Here is an 8256-nt window from a genome sequence, read left to right as displayed (position 1 = left end):
GAACGAGTCGCGGCAAGCCTATAGTTCTCGCATCCCGCACGAGACAGAGCTGCGGTTTTTACTTCCCTCTTTGGGCCCCGCGCGCGAGCGTTTGTAAAGTTTCCCGGCCACATTCTCGGCGCGCAATATAGCGATAGCAACTCAGGTCGTGCGCCGATTTTACTGTCTCTTTCTGCCTTAGACTTGCGAGTTTCCTTCTGTTCGAAGCTGCCTGCAATCATGCCTAATTCTTATTCCTCTCTTCGCTTTCGTGTCGTGCATTGGGAGCTAACTTTGTTCTTCAAGAGCGCAAGGCTGACCCCTTAACGCGATCCCTTTGCACCTGCGGGACCCACTACAACTTCAGTCGCAACAACAGGCACGTGCGGCCGTGTTTCGGTTCAAATGCCGAAGATATGATGTAAATTGAGCAACGTCGCTTTACATCTTTTCCTTTCATTGCTCGACTTCGTTTTTTTGCTTTTATCATACACTTACTTCAGAAGACACATATTCGTTACAGCAGCAGATGTAGCTGCTTCTCGAGCTGCACACGTTTTTTACGTAACACTCATCTATAAAGACAAACAAGCATACAGATGCAAGTAATGTGTTATGTACACATATATTTACGCTTTCTCATCCTCAGCTTGCCGCATTTATTATGTAGGTAGAATTGAATATGAGATAAAGTGGAGACCTTGGAAGCGCTTGATTTCCTGCAATTCTTTATTGCGCTTCTGAAGAGACACAGGAAAACAAAAGGCTTAGGCGGATCCAACACGTGCGTATACCTTCGAAATGCGAGCAGTAAGGTGCTATGAATGATTTCCTTCCTTGAAAACTTGAACTCGAGCTCGAGTTACGAAAATGAAAGAAAAGTCATACAGCGACAGAGAGAGAGAGAGAGAGAAAACTTTAATTTTATGTTGGTTGGTGTGGTGGAAAGAGTCCAGAGCCTCGCTCGCGGCATTTTTCAGTGCAGCACTGATAAACGCCGCAAGGTACCGTTCGTCGTCTGCGCTGGTTGCTTCTGTCAGCGACCCGGCATGGAGTTCAAGGGAAAGTTTTGTAGGGGCAGGCAGGGGAGGTGGGGGTGGTCCACAGGACCAGAAGATATGGGATGTGTTCGGCCATTCGCCACATTATCGGCAGGGTGGGGGATCTTCAGGTAAGAGGCCGCGGAAGAGATGCATTCGCGCTGGCGTAGGGAGTGTTTCAATCTGGGCCCGGGTAAGCACTTTGCTGAGGTTGGGGAACTTGCGCCTTGCCTCTTGATAAGGCCGCAGAAGCAGGGAAGCCCACCTTTTCTTCAGGGCTGGTCGCGGAATGTAGGGTGCCTGGTTCAAAGTCTCGCAGGCGAGATGATTAACTCTTTCATTTCCCGGCAGCCAGTCATGACCAGGTATCCAGATGATTTCTAAAGGACTCTGAAGGTGCTCTTGTATAAGTGTCGAAATGTGGGCCGCGAGATCGTTTTGCAACAATTTCCTGCATGCTGCCATGGAGTTTGTAAATATGTTTCTTGGGTAGGCCGAGTTGCTGTGGGGCACGGGTTTGATCGTGATTGCGATGGCTGTCAGCTCCGCTAAGGTCGGATCTGTCTCTGGGAGAGCCTCCGTTTGTATAGTTTGGAGGTTGTTATTCACGAATACTATAGCGGAGCCTCGTGCACCAACGCTAGCATCAGCGTAGAAGTAGATGCCGTCAGGGTGTCTTGCCGTGTACCTCTTGAAGTAGGCAACTCACTGGCGTCGCCTCTCCTTGCCTCGTTCTGGATTCATGTGGCATGGCAGTGGAGCTATGGTTGGGAGTTCGCGTTGTTTCGGTGGTAGTGGGCGCGTGTCCACAACAGGCGCAGCTTCTGGATGTCATACAGCGAAACCTGGCCAGCCAGGTTTCTAGTTTACTTCTTTTTTTCTCTTTCTATCTTATCCGGCGCGCAGGCTACGAGACAAATTCTGCGCTGAGCAGAATATCAAAGGATGTCCAGAGAGCATAATAAACAGCGTGTACTAAGAATAATGTTGCGATGTAATGGTCCATACCAGTTATAAAATAACCTCGCCCCTCAGAGGCAGCGACCTCGAGACGTCACGCATTTCAGTTTGGCGGCGGCTCCGTCAACGTACTCAAAGTCTTATATCAAGCTCAGCTGGAATCGGTGTTGTCGTGGGACAGCAGGACAGCTACCTGAATCTCCAGTATGCGCATCGCCCGTGAAATGGCCGTGTTATACTTATGAAATGCCCCAAATCTTGCGCGAGATGGACTTGGTAGTTTGTATGTGCCACTGGTGTATTCGCACTCACGGGCGCGTTCGCAGTTCGTATTCCAAAAGAGTGAAACTCACTGTTTCGGTTAGTCATCTAATGCTTAAAATCATGTTCAATCGCGAATACTGGTTATTTATCTCTTTCATTGTGTTAAGCACTATTATGCGCGCGGAAATGTCATAAAGCATCAGAGTTGCGGACAGGCAATTCCGGAGTTGGAATTATTCCGGAATCATTCCATGTTTTCAAATGCATAGAATGGAAGGAGAATGAAATGATGGTGCCAGTCGGGCAGATGGAATTTATCTACCTGTAGGCGACTATCTATACCACGGCAATAAAAAAAAAACTGCTTGTCTATACATTCCACTCTTCGTAAGACCTAAAAACTTTCCTGCGCTACAAGGTTTAAATGCGTTTAAAGACAGAAAGTTTTAGTTGCCAAGAATGATTCTATTTATCAAGTACTTGGTTTACGACAGATCTAAGGATGGAGGCTAAAAACAATGTCGCAGATGGTGTCACCCTCCGCCCGTCCATGGGGATTTGGAACACGCGGCATGATTTTTCGCGCAGTCTAGTATCCACAAGTCGCGATAACGGGGAGTCACTGAGGTGCGCTTGAAAAACAACGATGCCGGTTCAAATATGCCAGAAAATATGAAAGAAGAAAGATTGTCCTGCAAAACATAGCAATGCGTTTCGCTTTTCAATGTGACACAACAATAGTATGAACATAAAATAATAGTACGTAACATTATTTGTAACGTTGCTAAGGGTTCAAAAATATGTTTTTGTTAGGAGGCACGCAAGCGCAAGTACTAAATACTTCGAAGAAAGCACTCCATTTCCTGCTATTCGAGGAGCAGAATGAATCAGCTCAGCCATTCCAGGAGTGGGAATGGTCCAACTCTCATAATTTGTCCAAATCTCAGAATGAACGGGAATTTTCCTCTCTCTGGAATGAAGTAGGAATGTAATGGAGGCTCCCATTCGCACCTCTGGAAGAGGTTACGACATACAACATGGCGTAGAACGACATTTACGGTCTCAGCCCTGGTTACTTCCGAATGATGTGGTCACAGTGAGGCGTTCAGCGTTGAGAGGAAGCAAGTTTCCTGCCTGCGGTACGGCTCGTACATACTTTTTTTTTCCAGTGCTGCCGACGGCGAGCTGCATTTGCAACGTTTCCCTTCATTTTTTTTTATCGTCATAAATCGAGCGGTCGTCCTTCTGCACGCGTTTCACTGGTTTCCCTATTACAAGCACGGCATTGCGCGATACGTGCAAACCATACAAAGAAGGTGATGGAAAATGCGCACCGCACGTCACAACACGAGTCAGCTGCGCTGCTCACTATCACACGCAATAAGATAAATTTCATACGTGTACGTACGAGGAAATTTTCTAACCATTCCACATTGAAGCAAACGTACGCACAACATCCGATCGTGGGCGAACAACGAGAACTTACGCTACAAGGGGAACGCTATATTAGCTAGTGGCGTCTACTTTACGTGATTGATGCATCCCTGACCTACGGAGATGTGGTAATGCCATCAGAAAGCATGCCACAATCAGTTAAACGCTGTTCCCACTGCGAACTATCAATAAACACGACGAACGCACTCCACACTGTGCTACGGCGGCTACGCCGGTTCGGGATTTTTCCTCTACCAAGATGGCACTGACCAGTTTCACTTTTGGACAGCCACCTCCACTCCAGAAGTCTTGTAACCTCCTTGTACGGGACGCGGTGGTGTGGGCTACGTGATATGGGCTATGGATATGTGCGGATCGCCGTTTCTCCCAGCAGCAGCTTGGAACGGTAGCGGTGTCATTGAGAATTACTGCGATTATAACCTGTTTCGTGTGTGATTGCGGCGATGTCAAATGACTCAAGGTATACGGGCTACCACTGTGCTGTATTCGGCTGAAAAAAAAAACTTTCCAAAGCGAATGTGAAGTGCATCTTCAGCTGTGGCGAAATGGTGGACTCCGCCGCTATGGTTGCAGACAAGCGTCGGCTTTGGATTGCCAGCATAAACAGAAATGACTTGATGCCATCGGCTTCGTAGCGTGTAAGTTAAAAAAAAATTTTTCTAGTGAGCGCACGGCGACAAACTCGGCACCCATGATTAAACTGGGATGTGAGCGAAAGGTGCTTATTCGAGTCGGCCAACTAGTGCGAATGGACCAAGTCAACTATTTCGATCGCGCTCACACATTAAAGTTATTCTGTTGAAATGTGTTCTAGGATTCTCATACTTGGCAACCAATGTTATAGTGGTAGTTGACCGGCGACATATTATGAACACAAAGTACGGGCCGGCGAAGAAAGTGAATGTGTGCTCTTTTTCGTTGTGTAACCGAAGCCATCCCAAGCGTGTGCCGGCTGCCTCTCGTTCACTTGGACTTCCGCATCTCGCCCACAAGCCGTCTGGCCTATGTCACGCATCGCGCCTTGTATCACGTCAGATAATACAACCTACCCTTCTAGTCTATCATACACACACTGTCGAAGACGCACGCACGGTCATCCTGACAAGTACACACCTCATAACTATCAACCATGCCTTCATATACTCTAGCATCGGCCATGTCATTATCGAAATTGTGCCTAGAGACCGTGGTGATCCCATCATCTAGGTTCTCAGCGTCTACACCGCTCCGAAAGACAACTTATACCTCGTCGACCGCCTCGTTCGCCAGACCAAACAGCTAGCGGGCCATTATAGACTGCTCATCTTAGGTGACTTTAACGCCGCGCATGCCGCATGGGGCTTCACCAGAAACACGACCAAAGGCACCACACTATACAACGTCATATAGCAACATCAACTCACTATCGTCATTGATTCGCAGCACCCTACGTGAGTGGACAACATCATCAATCAAGACACGTGTCCTGACTTAACACTAACCTTCTGACTTCCGCAAGCCGAATGGTGCAACAAAAATGAGACGCTCGGCAGCGATCACTGCATACTTTATACCACAATACAGACAAGAGACTTCCCACGCCGAAGAATCCACACAACCAAGCTAACAGACTGGACTGCCCTCAGACAATATCGTCTGACCACTGGTCTTGCCACTAATGATAACCTTAAGGAATGCCTCAAGGGTATCCAAGCGACAATTGATAACCACTCCAGAAACATAGTACTCACCACGGACAACCCAGCAGTTCATGTACAATTCCTGCCCTTTTGGGATATCCAACACAGTCTCACCAGAAGATGACACTTGCAGAAATACAAGAAACCTCTGAAACTCCGCATCGCAGCCCTCACCGCAGCCGCTGACAAATACGCCGACCAACTCACTCAACAGAACTGGGATCAAATGTGCACTTCTTTACAGTGTACTCTGGGCGCAGTAAAGAAGTGGCATATTCTCTGTTACCTTCTGGATGCCACGCAAAACAAGCAAGACAGCCAGCACATCATGAATTCTTCACGACTATTCTTGAAGCAACTACACACTCCTTCAAGATCTTAAAGACAAGTGCATCAGAAACCCAGGCACAACTGCCTAAATGCCTTCCGAATATACTGGCTCTCTAAGTGAGACAATAGACGTATACCAAACACTTTATCCGAACTAATGCAAGGTCTCAACAAACATAGTCGCGCCACGAAACGTGGCCGCGATCGAATCAATAGAATCATATGGAACAGCTCTGGCAGCGCCTCTGGACCAGTCGCCGTTTATTATTGCGGCTATATAGAAGCTAGAGGCTTATTACCGACACGTTAAGTACTTTACCAATCGTAAAAAATAGTTGTGACCTCTCAGGCAAATGATAAAACTTGTAACTTGTCGTCAAAAGCACGTTCACTTTTCACCCTCCAGCGCGATACCACATACCAGCATGGCGGCGTAATGTGCCTTATGATAGACGGCGCTGTAATCGAAAAATTGCCGAGCGCTCAATGAAATGGTCTACGTATAGACCCACTGCAAATTTACCAACAATGTGGGCACTGGTGTCTTTAGAAAACAACACTTAGCATAATATTTGAAAAGGTCCTTGCTCTGGCATCCTGACGTCACAGTGAGCAGCCTTCGCAGCGCACTCGGTGACCGCACTCGGGGTTATACCAAGGTTTAACCGTTTAATGGTTCGCGAATTCTAGAAATGTTGAATGAAGCCACGCACTTTGTTTTTATTGATATCACACACATAATGATAGTGCAGCTTCTCGGTTTGCTTATGCTACAAAACCTGGTCACTTGCACTGGTGTATATAGCACATGAGCTTTGACACTTATCTTGTTATTGTTTGCTGCAATCTTTCTACTTTATTTTTGAGAAAGTTGATTCTTAAGAGTGGCGTAATGCTTTTATTAGGAAATTTTGTAGAAGTTAAGTTTTCTTGACACAAACTTCCTCAGCTTGTGCATACTACAAGTCAAGCGGGTACGACACATGCGCTAACTTCAATAAATGATGCATCTATGACAAGGCTCGAGCATACTATATACACACAGAAATGACACCCGACTGGTTTGGATGCCGAGCATGGACTATTCAACATTTAAAAGCCATAACTCCTTCTTTATACCGATATAGTCCCTTCCCCCCTCCCACTGAAAATGCACCTTTGTGAGTGAATTAATGAGAGTGGTGAGCGATGCATGGTGGTGTTGGCATTGCTATGTTCGTGTGTGTCATGCGATCCGGGTAAGTGAGCGAGATGAATGAGCGAAACCGAGTGGCTTGTTTTCTAGTCCCGTAATGATCTTATGACGCCAAGAAAATCATCGGAGAAATCAACGCTTTCATATTAAAAAAAATATAGCCTCCAAATATATGGAAACAAAGGCTAAATTTATTATCATCATATTATGTTAAACGAAGGAAAAGAGAGGGGTAAGTGGAAGACAAGGCAACGTGCCAGAGAGGGAAGTCGAGCTCACATCCATTTGTTTGTAGGAACGTAAAAAAGTGGGCGGAGGCACAGCCACTGCTTTTCATTTGACAGGTCATTTCCATCGACAGGCCTATAGGACGTGTGTTCCGATATTTTTATCATTAAATGTGACGCTCAGTTCTCTAATTTAGCATTCAGAGGCGAGTGCCGACATAAAGATTAGCCTCCATGTGACACAGCCGATTGTGGGGGAAGGGGAAAGCTAATCTTGCTAATACCAGCCGATAACAGAAGCAGAGCTGTTAGCAGCCCTGTCCAGCTTCTAGACTGGCGGAGTACACGGAATCAGCTGCATCAAATGGAGGTTGATCTTTGCTTGAGGACTGCCGCCTCTGAATGCGACATTAGCGTGCCGTGTTTCAAATTTCAGGATCAATATCTCAGAACACACAAATACGTCAAAGAAAATGTAGTTGTCCTCGAATAAGATTGTCATCATTTGACTAATAGCAACATATACCATATACGCGAAATTTCTTCGGTTAACTAACAATGTTCTGTGAATTATACACTGTGGTGACTATTTTTTCGTCGGGAATGTGACAGGTGGTGACGATATATTAATGAACACTGAAAAATAAGTTTCGCCCGAAAAGCTAAGCATTGAAAACAATAGCAAAGCATCAGACAACCACATGAAATAAGTTTGATAGTTTTATCGACCATATAGATTGCATACACAATCGCTTACCAATTAAATTATCAAGCATGGTGTTGAGCGCACACGGTGACACATGAACATATCTCACTCGATGACCGCATACAGTCGCTATTACTATGTTGGTGTGATGAAGAGCGTAATCCTTCGTGCTGCCTCTCGCTTCAACACTTGGTCGAAAGTTGAGATCACGCTACCTGCAACACTAGGCGCGCGGGAAGATATTAAGCTACCAGCCATCTGGCTAGCCATGCTATGCGCCCGCCGCAGATTATCTTCGACGTAGGCCTTGCGAGCCGCGAAAGAGAAAAGGCCTACCGCCCCGTCCCCACTCCCATCCCTAGCGCACGCTTGATTAGGTTACCGCGCGATCACTTCGCCCCCCCACTTCTAGCGCGCGCTT

The sequence above is a fragment of the Dermacentor albipictus genome, chromosome 1 (genome assembly GCF_038994185.2).
Source record: "Dermacentor albipictus isolate Rhodes 1998 colony chromosome 1, USDA_Dalb.pri_finalv2, whole genome shotgun sequence".
Lineage (NCBI taxonomy): Eukaryota > Metazoa > Arthropoda > Arachnida > Ixodida > Ixodidae > Dermacentor > Dermacentor albipictus.
Note: the sequence above shows the minus strand (reverse complement) of the source record.